The sequence below is a fragment of the Phyllobates terribilis genome, unplaced genomic scaffold (assembly GCF_046119375.1).
Source record: "Phyllobates terribilis strain yellow unplaced genomic scaffold, ASM4611937v1 Scaffold_7__3_contigs__length_470593459, whole genome shotgun sequence".
Taxonomy (NCBI): Eukaryota; Metazoa; Chordata; class Amphibia; order Anura; family Dendrobatidae; genus Phyllobates; species Phyllobates terribilis.
In genome coordinates this window covers 217,308,603-217,331,040 of record NW_027362767.1, presented here as the reverse complement: position 1 = coordinate 217,331,040, position 22,438 = coordinate 217,308,603, and positions in this window count along the sequence as shown.

Genomic DNA, 22,438 nt, shown 5'->3' with positions numbered 1-22,438 from the left:
GACTGATCATTGTAGATATTGACAAACATGAGAGTCACCCAAAAATAACTCTAGGAACTAATGTAATTGAAAATTGTCTTGCAGAGGTGATTTTCCTTTTACAGCAGGTTGCCAAGAACGCCAGCTCCGGCGAGCAGCAGGTGCTCCAGAAAGAGATCCGGGCACTGATGCGACGGCAACAGGTGGAACTCTCCGGCGGTGAGATTGGTAGCGTAAGAATGTGTGACCCTTTTCCTATTGCCATGCCCCCAAAAAGTGAAATGATGATTTGGTGCCGGGCAGCTATTGGTCTGAGAGGTAGAGATTACCAGGCAATGGTAGAACCAGTTTACTCAGACAGTAGGCCCACCATCTTGACAGCACGGGGGGTGGTTAATGTACGCCATGGGAGGGTGCCCGTTCGCATAATCAATATCGGGAAGAGGGAAGTGTACCTGCCCCGGTATGCCACGCTAGCCAAATTATATACCATTAACCAAAATGCTATACAATCTGTGGAACCCTTGCCTCCATCTCACCCGGAGGAAGGTAACGGCTCTAAGAAAACAAAGGAGGACTGGTGTCAGCAACTACATTTGGGTACTGACTCCACTCCCTCACATCAGAAACAGGGAGTCTATCGGGTGGTTCAAGAGTACGAGAGAGTGTTTAGTAAACACCCGTTAGACTTCGGGCGAGTCAAGGGGGTAGAACACCACATCCCCACGGGAGACCATCCTCCCATAAAAGAGAGGTATCGACCCGTACCCCCTGCACACTACCAACACGCCAAGGGGATGCTTAGAGACATGAAGGAGGCTGGGGTGATCAGGGATAGCTGTAGCCCCTGGGCAGCTCCACTAGTTTTAGTCAGAAAAAAAGACAACACCATGAGGATGTGTGTAGATTACCGGAAAATCAACCGTATCACACACAAGGATGCGTACCCCTTACCAAGGATAGAGGAGTCATTGGCTGCTTTAAGATCTGCTAACTTCTTCTCTACCTTGGATCTCACTAGCGGGTACTGGCAGGTTCCTGTAGCAGAGGCGGACCGGGAGAAGACTGCATTCACCACCCCGATGGGACTTAGCGAGTTCACCTGCATGCCGTTCCGACTCTGCAACGCACCGGGAACCTTCCAACGACTAATGGAGTGTTGTCTGGGCCACAGAAACTTCGAGACGGTCCTGTTGTACCTGGACGATGTCATCGTATATTCCAAGACGTATGAGGACCACCTGAAACACCTGGCGGAAGTGTTCGAAGCTCTGGCAAGTTACGGCCTAAAGGTGAAACCCTCCAAGTGTCACCTCCTGAAACCAAAGGTGCAGTACCTGGGACACGTGGTGAGCGCTGACGGAGTGGCTCCCGACCCTGATAAGATCACCGCAATTAAGGAATGGCCAAGCCCCTCCAGCGTAAAAGAAGTGCGGCAGTTCCTCGGGTTGGTAGGCTACTACCGAAGGTTTATTCCCGGTTTCACCAAAAAGGCAGCACCTATGCAGGACCTCCTGATAGGCCAGTCCCGGAAGGCCAAGAACCAGAAGCCGCCCTTCAAATGGGAGGAGCTGGAAGAAGAGTCCTTCCGCCAGCTGAAGATGGCCCTCACGGGGGACGAAATCCTGGCGTACCCGGATTATAGCCAGCCCTTTATCCTCTACACCGACGCCAGTAACATCGGGCTAGGAGCCGTACTGTCCCAGATCCAGCAGGGGAAGGAACGAGTAATTGCCTACGCCAGCCGAAAACTGCGACCCACCGAAAGGAACCCCGAGAATTACAGCTCATTTAAGTTAGAGTTCCTGGCCATAGTATGGGCAGTCACCGAGCACTTTAAGCATTACCTCGCTTCTTCCCGGTTCACCGTGTACACGGATAACAACCCGTTGACACACCTGGACACGGCAAGACTCGGTGCCCTGGAGCAGAGGTGGATGGCCCGTCTGTCCAACTACGAGTTCACAATCAAATACCGGGCAGGACGCTCCAATACCAACGCGGACGCCCTGTCCAGGATGCCCAACCTGCCGGACGGAGGAGAAGATCCGGAGGGGCTGGAAGAAGTTGAACTCCCTGCATTCCACCGTCATGGGACTATCCAGTATTCTCACCGGGTAAGGAGTAAGCAGGCTGCTACGTTGAACCCCTTACCCCACTACAACTGGGCGGAAACGCAAGACAGCGACCCTGCCGTCCGACTGGTGAAGGAGATGCTGACTCGGCCGGAGGCTCGCCTTGAACCAGACGCTCCGGAGGAAGCCAAACAACTATGGGCAGAGAAGAGTCGACTGTTCCTTTACAAAGGGAAGTTGTGCCGCAGAATGGTTAACTCCCGGACGCATGAATTACTCTGGCAAGTAGTGGTGCCACGAAGAGACGCAGCCATGGTGATGGAGGCATACCACGACGGAGCTGGACACTTTGGGTGGAAGAAGCTGGAGTTCCTGCTGCGCGAGCGGTTCCACTGGGTAGGCATGAGGGGAACCATCGAGAAGTGGTGCAGAGACTGTGGCCCGTGCAACCTGAGAAGGAAGGACCGTGCCAGCCAGAAGACTCCCCTGCAGTCCATCGTCACCCGGCAACCGTTGGAACTGGTAGCCTTGGATCATGTAAAACTGACCCCAAGCAGAAGTGGCTACGTCTACGCGTTAACCATCGTGGATCATTACTCCCGGTTTCTGGTTGTCGTCCCCGTCAAGGACTTAACGGCTCAAACAGCAGCTAGAGCCTTCCAGCAGCACTTTTGCCATCCACACGGGTACCCGGACCAAGTGCTGACGGACCAGGGACCTGCCTTTGAAGCGGAGGTCTTCCAGGAATTCTGCAATCTGTATGGCTGCCGGAAGATAAGGACGACACCCTACCATCCGCAAACTAATGGACTTTGTGAGAAAATGAACCAGGTGGTAATGGATCTTCTAAAAACGATGCCCCTGGAAGAACGCAGTCTGTGGCCTGAGAAGTTGCCCGATCTGGTGGACCTATACAACCACATCCCGGTAGGTTCCACCAACTGTACCCCGGCTTACCTAATGAGGGCAAGACCTGGTAAGTTACCTGTTGACCTGGAAATGGGAGTCCTGACACCCGAGGACACTTCACCAGAAACAGACTGGGACACAGAGAGGCAGCAGCAGTACCGGAAAGTACAGGAGAGCGTGGAGCGAAGTCTCTGTCAGGCTAGGGAAAGACAAGAGAAAACTTACAACCAGTATGCTCCCGCTGTTCCCCTGGTACCCGGAGAGCAGGTCTTGAAGAGGAAGAGACGGCTCCACAAGTTGGATGACCAGTGGGAGAAGGACCCGTACACCGTACTGCCCTCAAGCCACGAGAACCCGAAGGTTTGTACCATCAGTAAAGACGGAGGGTAAACCACAGCCATTGTATCCCGGGACCAACTGAAGAAGTGTCCCGAACAACTGAGGAACCCTGAAGAGGAACAAGAAGACCATCGACCCGTAGAGGAAAGGGAAGATATGGTTAGTACTGTGCTCCGGGACTTCCCTCGGTCTTGGACTCAAGTCAATGGTGCAGTTGTGGTACCCGTACTCACCTTCCTCCAACCAGCATCCCAAGCACCTACGGAGCAACAGGTAGAGCTGGAAGAACAGCCGGTCCAGGAGGCAGAAGACTCCACACAAGCAGAACAGGAGGATCAACCCTCTGCTTATAGTGAGCCTGCCGTACCCCTAGTGAGACAAAGAGCCGGTAGACAGCTGCCCAGTTTACCCTTGACAGCTCCTACACCCTGTAGTTCAGGGCCAGACAGTCAGCTCCGCAGGTCCACTAGGGCCACTAGAGGCCAGTTACCCGCACGCTGGAGGATTTGAAGTGTATAAATTGTTTTATTTATGTTTATCTGTGTATTGTTGCTTGTGTATAATTTTGTGTTTCCAGTTATTTTTAGGAATCCTTGGTGGATTTACCGGGAATCCTTGTACATAGTTGGAGCGTAACCCAGGATGGACTAGAGACTGTTAAGGACTCGGGGCAGGACAGACCCCTACCTGGTTACGTCTCCCTGTTTTGGTGAAATGGACACCTTGCTTTCTTCAAAGACTACACCCGGTTACGGACATGCCGTGACCACCTTTATGTGTTTCTTCTTATTGTACTATTATTGTTGTTATATCTTGTTATGTTTTTTTTCTAAAATATGTTTAGTCCCGGAGTACTAAATTTCACTAGGGGGGAATGTGGCACCCCAGGGGTCTGGTTTTCCACAGTAATGTAATGTTATGTCTGAGAGCAGGTGGGAGGTCCTTTGGTCAGGGATCCTGTGCATGCCACACCTCCTGCCCAGTCTTGGGAGGGGAAGGACTTCCCCTGTATAAACCCTGGGCTGAGGCAGGGTTAGTCAGTCAAGGAGAGTAGAGACAAGAAACAGTCATAGGAAGAAACAGCTGGAGCTCAGTAGAAGCAATACTACTATGAGTCAGGGGCTGGCAGCTGCAGAGCTCGCCCTGACTGAGAAGCTTTATTACCGGACCCGGCGTCCGAGGCTGTGGGGACTAACTCTTACCCAGCAGCAGAAGCCGACCGGCAGGGGATTTCAGGTCCTCAGGCCCAGAAACCCGAAGGCACGGTCACACGCGTGGGACCAGCACCGCCATCGTGGAGCGGAAGCCATTAGAAGGCCCCGAGTCACCGGCCATACGGGTGAGCACCACACGGTACACTCAGGGACGTGGGCTACTTATATCCGCTTCTAGCAAGGTAGCCAGAAGAGTACAGTCAGTTTGGGAGGCCTACAACTCCGCCTGGCCAGGGGAGATCCCATCTGCTCAAGGACTGACCAGGCCCCGTTCACTAGCAAGTACTCCGGGAGGGTCTATCGTTGTTACCAGTAAAGACCCTGAATTACACCGCACCGTCTCTGAGTGGTTCCTGCTACCCCCATCATCCACATCTGCTGCCCTGAGGCCATACCCCTCCCGTTGGGGGTTATACCATCTACGCTGCACCATCCATCCACCGGCCTCAGCGGACTGTCCTGCAGCGGCAGCTCCATAGCTGCATTCAACGGGTGGCGTAGTCGTCCTACATCTACCACTGTTACATCGCCGCTCAATTTGACTCCCTGGGCACGGACCGGGTCACCGCCACGAGACTACAACCCTCAAGAGATCCGGCTCCGGGTAAGCTCCCGCGTGCGCAATGCAGCGCGACACAGGCCCAGGGGCGCGTCACAATGATTATGAGTCCATACTTTATTTTGAAAGGCAAGAGATATATCATCTGGTGGATGCAGAAGAATTGGATCTGTCTCGTGTGCTTCCCGTATATCTTCCAGCAAGTCTTTGTTATGGATCACCCCCAGGAAGTTGGACTCAGGCAGTATAATTGTTGGTGGTGCTGCTGTAGAAGGATCTTTGGAGAGCAATCTAGATAAAGCATCAGCTTTACCATTATGGGAGCCAGGTCTGTAAGAGATAACAAAGTTGAATCGGGAAAAAAACTCCATTGAGCTTGTCAGGGGAGGGGGAGGGGGGGCAGACCATTGGCAGACCTGATAAATTCAAAGTTACAATGGTCAGTTAGAACAACATTTTTTTTTTAGCTGCTCCTTCTAGATGATGTCTTCATTCCTTGAAAGCATCAATGATAGCTAAGAGCTCTTTGTTCCCCACGTCATAATTCTTTTCGGATAATGTCAAACTACGGGAGAAATAGGCGCAAGGATGTAGCAAATCTTTTCTTCCTGTTCTTTGTGATAGAATGGCTACAACTGCACTGTCTAAAGAATCCACTTCTACAATAAAGGCATGTTCAAGATTGGGATGAATCAGTATAGGAGCTGTGGTAAATTTAGTCTTCAGGCAGAAAAAAAGCATCTTGTGCTTAAGGAGACCAAACAAACGATTTGCCTTTCTTTGTTAATTCGGTGATTGGTACAATTATACCTGAAAAATTCTTGATGAAACATCTGTAAAAATTGGCAAAGCCCACAGATGTTTGGTCTTCTTTCAAGTTTTTTGGCGTTGGCCACTCAATGATGGCTTGAATCTTGCTAGAGTCCCTTTGCAATCCTTGAGTAGAGATTGTATAGCCCAAGAACTGGATCTGTGTTTGATGGAACTTACATTTCTCCAGCTTAATATAAAGATGGTAGTTTCTTAGAAGCTCTAGCACAGTTTTCACAAGATTCTGATGCTCTTCTGCAGAATTAGAAAAGATTAGTATATCATCCAGATAAATGACTACAATTTAATCAAGCAAGTCTCTAAAAATGTCCTTAACGAAATGCTGAAATGTTGCAGGAGCATTGAAAGTCTAAACGACATGACTAAGTCCTCATAGTGTCCATAACGTGATCTAAATGCAGTTTTCCATTCATCACCTGGTCTAACACAAACTAAGTTATATGCTCCCCGAAGATTTAGTTTTGTGAACAACTTAGCATAATGAACTCTGTCCAGCAACTCATGTATCAAAGGCAGAGGGTAAAGATTCTTTACAGTAATTTTATTAAATTCTCTGTAATCAATGCAGGTTCTTAAGGACCTGTCCTTCTTTTTGACAAAAAATATAGGTGCACCTGCTGGTGATGAAGATGGACGAATAAACCCTTTAACTAAATTTTCATCTATGTATTCCTTGAGTGTTTTTAATTCCTGCTCTGTGTAGCGTTGGCATCTCTGCCCGGCAGAGATGCCACTCTCCTTACCGCCGCGGTCCTGCTCCGGCATCCTCTTGCTCCCACGCTGTATCTGCCCGGGGTGCGCGGACCGCGCACAGATTCACGGGCACTGTTCTTAGGGCACGCGCACTCCCTATTTCGTAAAGGGCCCACGCACGCCATCCTAAAATGTGCCCGGCCAATGGCCGGAGGACATCTGATATATAAGGCTACTCCTCCAAAATGGAGGTGCCTGTGCAATGTTGTAGTTTGTTTTTCTAACTCTCTCCAGCCCTCAGGTCCCAGTGCTTGCCTGCCAGCCTATCAGCCATGCCCGCCAACCTGTCTATCAGCCGAGTCTGTCCGTCTTCCTGCACTACCTGCCTGCCTACCAGTCGTGCTCATCTGCCAGACCATCTGCCGTGCCTGTCCGCTTCAACTGCCAATCCTGTGGCAGTCGCCTGCTCTCTCAAGGTCGGTCCCAGAGTGGCACCTGGTCCACCTTCCCGGTCCCTCCTTGGCTCACATTGTTGACTAAGCCACCGTGTAGCCAGGGTGGGTCCGGGTAGGCTCTTAGTTACACCCCTCTGGTCCTTCCTTGTACTACGGCACAGTAGTTCCTACATCCAGACCTGTAACAGTTTGCACAGGCCATGGAATCCGGTGGCTCCCAGGCTCCCTCGCTCTCAGACCTGTACCAAGAGGTCTCCCGCCAGAGATCTCAACAGGATACAATCTTGTCCTATCTGCGGACTGTAAACTCCCGCTTGGATGCACTGTCCGTCCCGGCTGTGTCCGCCTCTAACCAAGCGGCATCCGCTCCGGCGGCACCTCTATCCAGTGGTGGAGTGGCATCCAGCTTTGGACCCCGACTATCTGCCCCTCCACTCTTTGGTGTGGATCCCGCTCTATGTCAGGGCGTCATCAACCAGTGCACGCTGCACTTTGAGCTCCTGGCTCATCAGTTCGCTTCTGACCGGGCTAAAGTGGAATTCATCATGGCTCACCTCACCGGAGAGGCGTTGGCGTGGCTCAATCCCCTATGGGAGAGAGGGGATCCTCTGGTGTTCAATCCCAATGCTTTCCTTGTGGCCTTCCAGAGGGTTTTCAATGAGCCTGGCCACACGTCCTCAACTGCCTCCTCTCTTCTTCGTCTACGCCAAGGGAGCCTCACAGTGGGCCAGTAAGCTGTGCGTTTCCGCAACCCCGCATCTGAACTTACCTGGAACAACGAGGCTCTGGTGTCTACCTTTTGGGAAGGTCTTTCAGGGCAAATCAAGGATGAACTAGTCGGTCGTGACATATCCATCTCTCTGGACGACCTGGTGTCTTTGGCCACACGGATCGACATCAGGTTCCAGGAGGTGATCCGTGTGAGGAGATATCCGCGCCTTTCACCAACCTTCCAAAGGCCAGTCTCTCCATAAGCCCCTGCCTTCCTTCCCTGAATCTATGCAGGTAGACCAGGTAAAGAAGGTCAAGTCTAACCAGGAGACCCGCCATTCCGAGGGAAGATGCTTTAACTGTGTGTAATGCAGAGACTTGCGGCATTACGGTAATGGTCCAGGATGTGTTTTGGCTGACCATGTACCTCCCCCTCAGGTGACTGGTCACATGACTGTGACATAGCACAGGTCCTGTGCACACAGAATGTCTGATCACATGACTGTGACATCAGCATAGGTGCTGTGTGTGTACTACAGGATATATAAACCCTGGTAGTCTTGAGACAGGGGGTGTAAGGCGTGAGGCCTGTTCCCGTGTGGGACACCGCTAGAGTGTGAGGCCTAGTGAGGCCTATTGAAGCCTGGTGGAGCCTGAAAGGAGGAGGCTGGATCCTAAGGTGTAAGTGATCCCAGTAGCCTTGGAGGGCCAGAGGCTTGGAAGGCAAGAGTCCTGGAAGGCAAAGGCTGGATGTGAGGTGAGACCACATACCAGTAGCCTTTGAAGGAACGAGGGCTGGAGACCCCCATCTGGGAAGCCGTAAAGCCACAGTGGTGGCAGAATAAACCTGAAGCAGCTTAAACCCGCCAAAGGTAAAACCACTGCGTTATATGGACATTTATGTTGTTGCCTAGCTGAGGGCTGTAACTGGAGCCAAGTGGATGTGTCTGTCGCTGGAAAGGCTCCCGAATGTTATGTGTGTAATATGCCGGTGAGCCACTAAGATGGACTGTGTGATAAGCAGTTATGAAGTGCAATAAACTGCTGAAGTGTGAAAACTGAAAAACGTGGCTGGTGTGCTTTAATTGACCTGGTGCCGCGAGTATCCCCCAGTATGATGACTAGTGCTGCCTTACATGTGGCAGTTCAGAGCATCTAATCCGCTCTTGTCCAGAAAGACCGGGAAACTCCAGTGCCTAGGATCGCTTGGAGAGGTCGTCCTGGGAAAAAATCCTTCCTCTCCTTCCCTGACTCTGTCTGTATTGATAACCTGTGGTAAGATACATTTTTTCGAGACTGCCTATCTGGATTCCGATGCCGCTGGGAATCTTGTTTAACAGGCCATTGTGGAGCAGTATCAGATCCCCATTCAACGTCTTTTGGATTCGTTGGCTGTTTCTTCAGTGTGGATGGTAGGCCCCTTTCCGAGTCCATCATGTTTGTCACCGAGCCCGTAGTTTTCCAGATTGGTATGCTACACACGGAGAAAATCTCCCTCTATGTGCTGTCCGGCCTCTCTCATCCTTTGCTGCTTGGACTGCCTTGGCTTCAGAGACACGAGCCAGTCTTGAATTGGAGTTCGGGAGAGGTGCTCCGCTGGGGCCAGGAGTGCCACAAGACCTGCTTGGTTCCTGTCCGTCCTGCTCGACCTCCGTCCACTACAGCTAATTTTCCCTGCTTGCCAGCACCCTACTGGTCATATGCTGACGTCTTCGACAAGAAGGAGGCTGAGACACTTCCTCCTCATAGGCTGTGGGACTGTCCTATCGATCTCATTCCTGGTGCCTCGCCACCCCGAGGTCAAATTTACCCCCTGTCATTGGTCGAGACCCATGCCATGTCCGAATACATCGAGGAGAATCTTGCTAGGGGATTTATTCAGAAATCCACCTCTCTCTCTTCGCCCTTGTATCGACTATAGGGGTCTAAATCAGATTACCATCAAAAACAAGTATCCTCTGCCTCTCATCTCCGAGTTGTTTGATCGCCTCAAGGGCACCAAGGTCTTTACTAAGCTTGATCTCCATGGCGCATACAATTGACACGCCCAGGTGATGGGGAGGACTCGGCGCCTGGGTCTTGTTGTTAGTTTTGGGGGATGTCGCGGTAGTCGGCTTCTGGGCCCGTACCCTGGGTCTCTCTTTAAAAGGGTGGATAATTATGTGAAAGTTCGTGACGCCACCTGTGGTGTCTGGTGAGGTTCACCAGCGCTGCGGCAGCCCACTGAGGCCCGTGTTAAGGCTGCTTGGGTGGTATAGCTCCCCACAGGTGAAGCTAGGCCTCAGGGCAGCGTGGATGTAGGGATGCAGGAGAGATGGGACCCAGCCGGGTCAGAGTAAGAACAGGGACAGACACGATAGTCACTTCAGTACCTTTTACTGATGGAAGTTCAGGCACAATCCGGAGCACTGTAGGGTGAAGGGTGCATATCAGGATTCTCCCCAGTGAGCGGGTATAGGGTCTCCTGTTTCTTGCCTTTGTGTAGTAAGTTTCTGACCTGCCTGGAGCTAGGCCTAACTTTGTCTCTGTCCTGCACCGGCTGACTTTGTGGTAGGGACTTCTCTTGGAGTACATGCTCCCAGCTTGCGGGGCCTCCGTGACTCCTGGCTCTGGTACGTATCAGCTCTTGGGTGATCCTGGGACCTGAAGTCTTCCAGGGGTCTCCGGTTGTCTCTACAGGGGATATACGGCCCTGTAGACGCGGACCCGGTGTCCGGTATATGTTTTCTGGGGTGAGCTTGTATAGCTCCTCTGCCCCCAATGCTACTCACTCCTCTAGCCTTCGGCCGCACTCGAGGCCCTCACTAGGCTATACACACTAGCGGCAGCTTGCCGCGCTTCACCGCTCTTATGGCATCAGCACGCCTTGGGCTCACTAACTTGAACTTCACTGAGTCTAGTTTGCAGGAGCCTCGTGCTCCACTGCTGAATTGTTAGCTGTGTTCTCTAGACTGAGCTCCACTGCAGGCTGACCTCTCTCAGGCTTCTCTACTGCAGGAACTCCCTCACAGACTAGACTAGACTAGACTAGACTCAACTGCCTAGCTCCACCTTCCCTTTTTATATCCCTAACGGGCTCCCTCTGGTGGTCTGAGGTGGAAGGTGGAGGTGTGTGTATGCTGTGGGGGCCTCTTGTGGAGAAATCCGTTCATGCACCCCTCTAGGATCTGTGGCACTCATGCGCAGCAGGGGCGCCACACAATCTGATCCGGATTCGCCAAGGTGATGAGTGGAAGACGGCATTCAACACTCGGGATGGCCACTACGAGTACCGTGTGATGCCCTTCGGACTCTGCAACGCACCAGCAGGCTTCCGGGAAATGGTGAATGACATCTTCCGAGATCTTCTATATTCATGCGTGGTAGTGTACCTGGACGATATCATTGTGTTCTCTTCGGATCTGCCCTCACATCGAAGAGACATCCAACAGGTATTGCAGAGGCTCAGGAGGAATCGTCTGTATGCCAAATTCGAGAAATGTGTTTTCAAGCAGACATCTCTTCCCTTCCTGGGGTACACAATCTCGGAGACCGGGCTCATGATGGATCCCGAGAAGGTGTCTGCTGTCCTAAAGTGGCCCAGACCTGAGGGGTTGAAGGCTATACAGTGGTTTCTTGGATTTGCTAATTATTATCGCCTGTTCATTCCTCATTTTTCCTCCCGGACTGCTCCCATCTCCGCCTTGACCCGCAAAGAATCCTTCGTGTCCTTGAAACAAGCCTTCTCTTCTGCTCTGGTGCTTCATCATCCGGAATCTCTTGTTAAAGACTTTTCTGTGATCTGGGAGGACACAAAGTCTTCATTGCTACAGTCTTCTGGGCGGATGAAAAGACATGCAGACAAGAGATGTCTGGATCCGCCAGTACTCTGTCCAGGGGACAAAGTCTGGTTATCATCCAAGTATGTTCGCCTCAAGATACCTTCATATAAGTTGGGTCCTCGGTTCATCGGTCCTTTCGAAACTTTGAGTCGAATCAATCTGGTGGTGTACAAGTTGAAACTCCCTGCCTCGTTATGGATCCCCAATTCCTTTCATGTGTCTCTCCTCAGCCTGTCGTCCTCAATTCCTTTTCTGATGATTCAGGTACCACTCCTGCTCTTAGGGCACACGCACGCTCCCTGTTTCTTGAAGGTAACAATCCGTAGATAGGTAAGAACAGTCTGGGTAAGACAGTCCAGAAGCTGGAGACTGAAGCTAAGCTAACAGCTAGACACAATACTCAAGCAATGAATGAAAGATCAATGTGGCTTTAAGTAGGCCCAAACAGGAAACAAGATGGATTCCACAGATTCAGAATCCACCATCTTAGTAAAGGGCACTTGCAAAACACAACAGCAGCCTCCAGTGAAGGAGTGAAATTGCAGCACAATTATTAAAGTGAACAATAGCGGCCACTAGTGGTCAAACTGTAGAAGACCAACAGGAATCCTGACATCCACGTACCTGTTTACAGAACCACTATACATGCAGTATACCGCCACATAATTTCACAACTCCATACAGTCAGCATACTTTTATAAAATCTCCCACATTACTATAGACCCAGTACATGCAGATGAGATGGACCTGTGCAGGCCTGTAGGTTACAAGACACAGGGAGAACCTGAGACTCAGCATACGTGGCATGATGACATCACTATATTGCGCTGTCTGCGTGGGCTGCTAATGGCACAGTAATAAAGAAGCCCCAACTCTTCATGCAAATGAGTTTGCTTCTGCTCAGTTCCAGTCAGGAATCCACCATATCCCATGTGACTCCTGACTTTCATGACCAGAGTTGTTTCTGAATTCAGACCTGTTTATTGGGTGTTGTTCACCCCATCCTCTCAGCATGAAAATTAACAACTCCTTGCAACCATTCTCAGTCCTATTCACACCTGATTTCTGCAATCAAGATAACACATCTCTTCAAGCATGCAGTTTTCTTATACTTCATTGCATTCCTGTGGTTAACCATTTCCAGGATGCAAGTTACAGTTTGGATACACTGCTGCTGTTAACAATTGATTTGCTGAAAGATACCAGACTGCATTTACTTCTCTACTTAATTGTTGCTATTAATCATTGCACTGCCTGTGGATAACAACCTGCATTGTTATGATTAACTAGTCCCTCCATTCCCCTTGTAGTCAGCCACCCAGTATACCCTACTGTTGTAAGGTGCCAGAAGGCAGTAGTCGGGGGTGAGCTGCTGCTCCATAACGCCCTGGCACTTTACAGGAAAATTGTGCGCCAATCCCAATGTGCTGTCGCGTGTAGGGTGCATTACACTCACTTGCAGGCTGCAGACCTCAGCTGTCTCCACGTCTTCAACTTCAAGAGCGCCACACATGAATTAGGGGACACCCAGTTTGTTTCAACACACGGCTGTTTACTCGACAGTTCAAGTGCATCAGATTGCAGTATCACGCACAACATTCTCTGTTTCTTGTTTCCTTAGTACGGCACATATCCAGCATTTCTACGCGTTCCTATAATATCCCTATGTTCACTGGATCCTGTCCTCCCAAGGGATTCCCAGTCCAGTTCTGCAGTACACCTGAGATCCGTTACCTTTCCTAAATGCGGTTCCACCTCCATCTTCCTTATCACTCTAGCTAACGAACTTTCTTTAAAAAAGGAAGCATTCTGCTTTCTCTGGCACTATCCCCTTTCTCTGTGGGCTAGTCCCAAACATTAACTGTATCTGTCCCTGCAGTCTGTTGCTGGGCAGATCTCCCTTACAAACAATATGCAACTTATAATACAATGCACTACCTTACTATTCACTAACATATTACACTTACAATGATTATCACACTCTATCTTACCCTACGGCTACATTCACACTATCAGTATTTGGTCAGTATTTCACATCAGTATTTGTAAGCCAAAACCAGGAGTGGGTCAAAAATGCAGAAGTGGTGACGTGTTTCTATTATACTTTTCCTCTGATTGTTCCTCTCCTGGTTTTGGCTTAGAAATACTTATGTGAAATAATGACCAAATACTGATAGGACATGTTCACACTAACATCACTTCTCTAACTACAGTCACTATCTTATCCTGCCTATGTTATGTCCTAAGCCCTATACTATGTCTTACCCTATGTTGTTCCATGCTGTACACTACCAACCCTAGGCTTTACCTTTACACTACTTATACACATTGCATAGGCAAGCATATCACATGACACATTACATACCAAAAGATGCATGACACTATTCACATTATACAATACACATGACGCAATTGATGTCTTCAGGGGCAGGAATGCAACAGTACAGTCCACCACTCCGATACTGTCATGGTCCTTGCTATACCACGGGTTATCCATCAAGACCTGCACTGCCACTTCTGGTCCGAGCTACTCACTGAGACCTCCAGCTTAGAAAACCCACCTTACTTGATGAGCTTGTGTGAAGGGAAACCATCTCTGGTTGTGGCTCCTGTGGATGTAGAATAAACCTGAATTATTGATGCACTTACTAAAAGGGATCTGTCACTAGGTTTTAGGTATCCCTATCTGAGAGCAGCATAATGTACGGGCAGAGACCCTGATTCCAGCAATGTGTCACTTATTGGGCTGCTTGCTGTAGTTTTGGTACAACCACAGTTTTCTCTGCTGCAAATCTAGCAGTTCTCTGAATGCTGAGCTCTGTATAACCCCGCCCACACTACTAATTGGCAGCTTTCTGTGTACACTGTGCATAGGCACAAAGCTGCCAATCAGTGATGTTATACAGAGCTCATTAATATGGAGGACTACCTGGCAGCAGGTTGCTAGTCCTAAAGTGATAATCTCATGCAGATAAAACTGTGATTTTAACAAAACTACAGCAAGCAGCCCAGTAAGTGACCCATCACTGGAATCAGGGTTTCTGTCTCTACATGACGCTGCTCTCAGATTGGGTGTAAAAAACTGGTAACAGATTCTATTTTTGCGTTTTTTGTTTTTCCTCCTCACTTTTCAGCGCTGCCGATGCAAAGTTAATCACTGCTCAGTACATAGTGAGTGACGGCTATACCCACGCCCCAGCTCAGCAGTGCATCAGTGCTGGGGCGTGATAACAGCCGCCGCTCACTATGTACTGAATGTAGAGTGGGGAAAATAAGTATTTGATACACTGCTGATTTTGCAAGTTTTCCCACTTACAAAGAATGGAGAGATCTGTAATTTTTATCGTAGGTCACTTCACCTGTAAGAGACAGAATCTAAAAATACAATCCAGAAAATCACATTGTATGATTTTTACATAATTAAATTGCATTTTACTGCATGAAATAAGTATTTGATCACCGACCAACCAGCAAGAATTCTGTCTCTCACAGACCTGTTAGTTTTTCTTTAAGAAGCTCTCCTACTCTGCACTCATTACTTGTATTAATTGCACCAGTTTGAACTTGTTACCTGTATAAAAAACACCCGTCCACACACTCAATCAATCACACTCCAACCTCTCCACCATGGCCAAGACTAAATAGCTGTCTAAGGACACCAGGGACAAAATTGTAGACCTGCACAAGGCTGGGATGGGCTACAGGACAATAGGCAAGCAGCTTGGTGAGAACGCAACAACTGTTGGCACAATTATTAGAAAACGTAAGAAAGCAAGATGACTGTCAATCTCCCACGGTCTGGGTTTCCATGCAGGATCTCGTCTCGTGGGTTAAGGATGATTCTGAGAAAGGTCAGGAATCAGCCCAGAACTACACGGGAGGACCTGCTCAATGACCTGAAGAGAGCAGGGACCACAGTCTCAAACATTACCGTTAGTAACACACTACGTCATCATGGATTAAAATCCTGCAGGGCACACAAGGTACCCCTGCTCAAGCCAGCAAATGTGTGATGCAAGGTGTGGGAAAGACTTAGTGCAACACAAAGGGAAGAGGGAAAGGGAGCCCAGACTGTAGGGAAAGGGGGAAATAGAGACCTCCTAGGCTGATCTAATATCACCCTGTCTCCACTAACGTCCCTATATTGGTTCTTCACCAATCGCCGCACACGAACCTTGCCCTGTCTTACCCTGGCGTTTGGCCCTGGCTAGGGAAGGGAGGGGGATGAGTGCTAGTCGATCCCCACTGTCAACTAAAGACAACAAGGGGGAACAAACAAGGGAAGATAGCTTAGCTTTTAGTTGACTTCAGAGAGATGAACACCTGTCCTCATAGCTCCAGAGAGGAAGAAGTAATGTACTTGCTCCGAGCCTTCACAAGGGGTAATGTGAGTATCGCCGGCACCAGCAGACAGCAGGTATTTATACACCCAGGCCAGGGTATTAATTAGCAAGAGGAAGGTAGCTGCTGGGTCCTAGAGAGACAGCCTCTAAGAAGGTGTCTGTAATGCCAAACAAAGAGATCTCCTGCAAACAACTGCAGGGCGACTGTCTGTCACTTCTGACACACCCATGACAACATGCCCAGGCCAGTTTTTAAGTTCACCAATGACCATCTGGATGATCCAGAGAAGGTATGGGAGAAGGTCACGTGATCAGATGAGACCAAAATAGAATTTTTGGTATCAACGTCACTTGCCGTGTTTGGAGGAAGAAGAAGGATGAGTACAACTCCAAGAACACCGTCCCAACCGTGAAGCATTGTGGGGGAAACATCATACTTTGGAGGTGCTTTTCTGAAAAGGAGACAGGACAACTGCACCGTATTGAAGGGAGGATGGATGGGGTCATGTATCGCGAGATTTTGGCTAACAACTTCCTTTCCTCAGTAAGAGCATTGAAGATGGGTTGTGGCTGAGTTTTCCAGCATGACAATGTCCCGAAATTCAGAGCCAGGGCAACTAAGGACTGGCTCCGTAAGAAGCATTTCAAGGTCCTGGAGTGGCCTAGCCAGTCTCCAGACCTGAACCTAATAGAAAATGTTTGTAGGGAGCTGAAACTCAATGTTGCCCAGTGATAGCCCTGAAACTTGAAAGATCTGGAGAAGATCTGTACGGAGGAGTGGGCCAAAATCCCTGCTGCAGTGTGTGCAAACCTGGTCAAGAACTACAGGAAACGTCTGACCTCTGTAATTGCAAACAAAGGTTTCTGTACCAAATATTAAGTTCTGTTTTTCTATTGTATCAAATACTTATTTCAAGCAATAAAATGTAAATTAATTATGTAAAAATCATACAATGTGATCTTCTGGATTTATTTTAGGTCCCTGTCTCTCACAGGTGAAGTGACCTACGATAAAAATTACAGACCTCTCCATTCTTTGTAGGTGGAAAACTTGCCAAATCGGAAGTATATTAAATACTTATTTTCCCCACTGTATGTACAGTATATAATTTAGGATTATAGATGGTGCTAATCGTTTTCCCTGGACTGGACCAGCGGCTACTTCAGTAATCTGTGACTCACTGATGGGAGCGCCTCTTACCTGACAATATCCCTTGGCGCGATGTTATCGCTGCGGTGTGAAGCACATGTGACTAGTGTTGAGCATTCCGATACTGAAATATCGGGTATCGGCCGATATTCGCGGTATCGGAATTCCGATACTTAGTTCCGATACTTTCAGAATATCGGATACCGGAATCGGAAGTTCCCATAATGCAATGAGCCAGTTTCATTTTATTCAGCCAATGAGGATCCTAAGAAGTGTGGGCACATCCTGTGGCATGTTAGGCATGTTAACTAATGGCATGGCTGTGATTGGCTGCTGAAATTATGTCATGATGCACTATAAAAGCCGCCGCCGCCATTTTGGGCTCACTCTGCTGTGAATTCAGTTAGGGATAGGATGCTGTTGTTCTGAGGGACAGTTTTAGCTACCTATTTGGTCTATTCTGCTTTACCCAAGCTACTTTATAAATCGCTGTGCCTTGCAGTGCTAGTGCACAGTTCTCTGTACTGTTCACAGCTGTCTGCGAGGTCTGTGTGTGAGTGCAGCTCACCCTGTAGTGTGTACTGCAGCCACGTCCGGTTGTAGTCCGCTCAGCGTGCGTCACTGCCTAATACATTGTCCTTTTTTGCTAATTGAACATTTTTCCTGATTTCTCCTATTAGTGTGGTGGTTCCATCCGTATTCAGCTACAATGGTTCCAAACACACTATATAGGAGTAGTTAGAGGAGCCTTTCTGCAGCATTGGGCCTTGTAGCCCCAGCCAGATTAGTATTAGCCTATTTTTTGTAGCCTCATCTAATTGCATTGTAGGTTACCTTCCTACATTGTAATAGCTACAAAAAGTTTGTGATACTATCGTTATTACATCTTTAGGCACATCCAGTGTCTTTTTGTGACAAAAAAAACCTAAATAAAGTTCACCAAACACTCCACTTTACAGTTGTGTAGGCCACATTAGCTCATATTAAAGTCTAGTCCACACTTTATAAAATTAGTGTTTCTTATACCTGTTAGCAGCTGTTCAGGAATAAGCACACTAAGCCCTTAGTACTTTTCTGCCTATCTTTATCAGTCTACCAAGATGAAGAAGGCAGGGAGTAAGGCATGTGGTCGTGGGCGTGGGTGTGGAGTTTCTGCAGGGAGAGGACATGAGGATTCTGTGCCTGCAGGGAGAGGACGGGAGGATTCTGTGCCTGCTGCGGGCACCAGTGACTCAGCTTCCCCTAGTTTTACCAGGGAACAGTCCTTTATGCGCAGCTTTGTAGGAGCTAGCCGTACCCCACTGCTGCGGGAGGACCAAATTGAAGCCGTTGTCGGATGGATGGCAGCTAACGCATCGACTTCAATTAGTTCCAGATCCTCTCAGGTCCTGAGCACTGAAGAGCACCCATCTGTCTCTTCACCACCTGCCAAATTGCCCAGGCAGTCAGAGAGCCCTGGACAGGAGCCATCTCTACTTCTGTTCTCTGAATCTCTTGGCTTGGAAAGAGGGGGCCAGCCAAGCAGAATTTGAGAATTTGAAGAAGAGGTAGTATGCAGTGATGCGCAACCGTTTTGTCTCTCTGAATCTGAAGAGGCGGGTGGGCCAGTGCCTATGGTCAGCAGCACACCTCAGTACGCATCTGGTGATGATGAGACTCAGGTGCCACTTTCTTTTGCGTACTGTGCTGTCGAGACTACCCAGGAGAAGCAGTTGTTTGAAGAGGGTGGTGTAGATGATGAGGTCCTTGACCCATCATGGCGTGAGGGACAGGAAGGTGGTGGGAGCAGCTCTGAGGAAGAGATTCCCCGAACGGCCCAAAAAGGAGGGAGAGGGAGGGGGCAGACTTGGTTGCCTGTAGCCTCCACTTCGGCACCCATTAGGAGCATGGCTCTTCCAAAAACCAAAGCGGGCGCTCCCAAGACTTGCAGTGCCTGGTCCTTTTTTGACATAGTTGCAGATGACATTTGCTTTGTCAAATGCAAGCTGTGTAATCAGAAGGTGAAAAGAGGGAAAAGTGTCAGCAACCTCAATACCACAAATATGTGGAAACATGTGCGGACCAAGCACGTGGTGGAGTTACAAAGACACACTGAAGACCTAGGCCAACCTACAGCGCCACCTACCACCTCTTCAGCTCGTGTTGTAGCCTCTTCCTCCAGCTCACACACAGCTGGTTCGGCTTCCTCACAGGATCGCCATGGAAGAACCTCTGGCACTGTTGTACAGAGACACAGTGTAATTCCACCCACAGCACCACGTTCCCTGTCATCCTCACACTCCCAGGCCAGTCTACAGCCATCGTTAGCACAGGCATGGGAGAAAAGGTGCCCATACTCGGCAAACCACCCCCGAGCACAGGCTCTGAATGCTGGCATTGCAAAACTACTGGCCCTTGAAATGCTATCATTCAGGCTGGAGGAGACTGACACCTTCCGTAACTAGATGGCATTGACAGTCCCACAATACAATGTGCCCAGCCGCTTTTATTTCAGCAGGCAAGCCGTCCCTGCCCTACAACAGCATGTGGAGGGAAAAATTAAACATGCGCTACAAAATGCCGTCAGTAGCAAGGTCCACCTGACCAGTGATGCGTGGACCAGTAAGTATGGACAGGGACGATACCTTTCCCTCACTGCCCATTGGGTAAATGTTGCAGAGCCCGATACAGATCTTGAGAGTGGCGCTGTACGTGTTCTGCCAACTCCAAGGTTTGCAGGAATCCAGTCTGTACACATTGACTCCTACTCATACTCTAGTTCCTCTGAATCAGCGCTGCAGGAGCCGTCACGGTCTACCTCCACATCGACCCGTGTTATGATGACCGATATGAGCACAGCCGTGGCCAAACGTCAACAGGCCGTATTAAAATAATTTTTTTTGGGAAATCGAATCCACACAGCGCAGGAGCTCAGGAATGCCATCAAGCAGCAGAGCAACGTGTGGTTTGTGCCAGCGAATCTCCAGCCTGGCATGGTAGTGTGTGACAATGGCCGAAATCTGGTGGCAGCTCTGGGCCTAGGCAACCTCACTCACATCCCATGTCTGGCACATGTGCTCAACTTGGTCATGCAGAGTTTTTTGAGGGACTATCCGGATCTTGATGCACTGCTGCACAAGGTCCGCATAGAGTGCGCTCACTTGCGGCGTTCCAGCAACGCAAGATCGCGCATTGCAGCTCTGCAGCGCCGATTACGTCTTCCGGAACATCGCATCATATGTGACTTACCCACCAGGTGGAATTCAATGTTACATATGTTGGAGAGGTTGTGTGAGCAGCAAGCAGCAGTAATGGGGTACCAGCTGCAGCAGGCGCAAACAAGTCGCAGTGCGAGCCGTTCACACTTCACCACCACTGAGTGGGCCTCTATGAAGGACATTTGCCACGTTTTGCGTGCCTTCGATTATTCCACGCGGATGGCGAGTGCAGATGATGCACAAGTCAGCATGCCTATACCCCTTATCTGCCTGCTTGAAAAAACACTGCAAGCACTAAGGGACGAGGTTTTGGAAGAGGTGGAGGATGAGGAGTCACAAATGCCATCTGCTTCTCTACAGTCTGCGCAACGTGGTTCCTCACAAAGGCCTAGGCAGGGGACACTTTGTGAGGAGGATGAGGAGGAGTCAATGGAGGAGGAAGACATCTGTCCAGAGGAGGGAGGTACACAATGCTTTAGTAGTCAGTATCTAGAGCGAGAGTGGGGTGATGCAGAGCAGGCAGAGATCACGCCTCAAGCAGGGGACAGCGTTTCTTGGCCAGTTGGCAGTCTGCAGCACATGGTTGATTTCATGCTGCAGTGCCTGAGAAACGACCACCGCATCGCCCACATTCTCAACACGGCTGATTATTGGGTGTCCACCCTCCTAGATCCTCGCTACCGGGACAACTTACAAAGCCTCATAACACCGTTGAACCGGGAGCGTAAAATGCGGGAGTACCAAGACGCACTGGTGCATTCCATGATGTTCTCCATTCCAACCGAGAGCAGTGCTGCTAGTGCTTTACAAAGCAGCTCAGTGCGTCGAGGCAGTGGAGGAAGCTCTGCACAAAGAGGGAGCAGAAGCAGCGCCTCAGCACAAGGCAAGACCAGCATGGCCCAAATGTGGCAATGTTTTGTGTCTCCGCCGCCACAAATGTCTACACCATCACAGGCGGCTCCAATCAGAAGGAGGCAAGGTTTCAGATGGTGACAGACTACATGTCTTGCCCTCTCAGTGTACTCCCAGACGGCTCTTCCCCCTTCAAGTTTTGGGTCTCTAAGCTGGATACATGGCCAGAGCTTAGCCAGTATGCATTGGAGGTGCTGGCTTGCCCTGCTGCTAGTGTATTATCAGAACGTGTCTTTAGTGCCGCAAGTAGTGTGCTAACAGACGGTCGCATGCGCCTATCCTCCTATAACGTTGATCGGCTTACTTTTAGTTTTCTGAAAATGAACAAGGCCTGGATCTCGCATGAATTTGCCAGTCCTCTTCTAGAATAAATAATAAATGGCAACAGTATCCAGGTCTCCTGTTGTGTTCATGTTTCTACCACCTGAACTGTAATCCCTGAGCTCCAACACCGCCAGTTGCTGCTCAGAAGTGCCGTCTGCACAGTCAACACTTGCTCCAGTGTTATTGGGGTTCAGTAACGTCAGCTGATCCCCTGCTGTGTGTCCGGCAAATTCTCTTGCTCTGTCCACATCCACTCTACTGCTAATTTAAAACTTGCTCCAATTACACCTCTGGCTCCTCTGTTTGCAGTATTTACCCTGAGCTCCAACACCGCCAGTTGCTGCTCAGAAGTGCCGTCTGCACAGTCAACGCTTGGTCCAGTGTTATTGGGGTTCAGTAACGTCAGCTGTTCCCCTGCTGTGTGTATGGCAATTTCTCCTCCTCTGTCCACATTCACACTACTACAGATTTTAAAGTTGCTCCAATTAGGCCTCTGGCTCCTCTGTTTTCAGTATTTACCCTGAGCTCCAACACCGCCAGTTGCTGCTCAGAAGTGCCGTCTGCACAGTCAACGCTTGCTGCCGTGTTATTGGGGTTCAGTAACGTCAGCTGATCCCCTGCTGTGTGTCCGGCAATTTCTCCTGCTCTGTCCACATCCACTGTACTACAGATTTAAAACTTGCTCCAATTACACCTCTGGCTCCACTCTTTTTTCAGTATTTACCCTGGGTTACAGCCCCGCCAGCTGTTTCCCGGCAGTGTCTTTGGCACGTGTACTCCCTCCTGCCCAGCCTGGTTCCAGCACGCCAGCTGTTTCCGGGTGGTATCAACATCACTTTGCCTCCAATACGTTGTCCTGTCGTGTTGCGGTCGGGTTAGCCGACTCTATGGTGCCTGCAGTTTAGGTGACTCCTATGTGGGCTGCG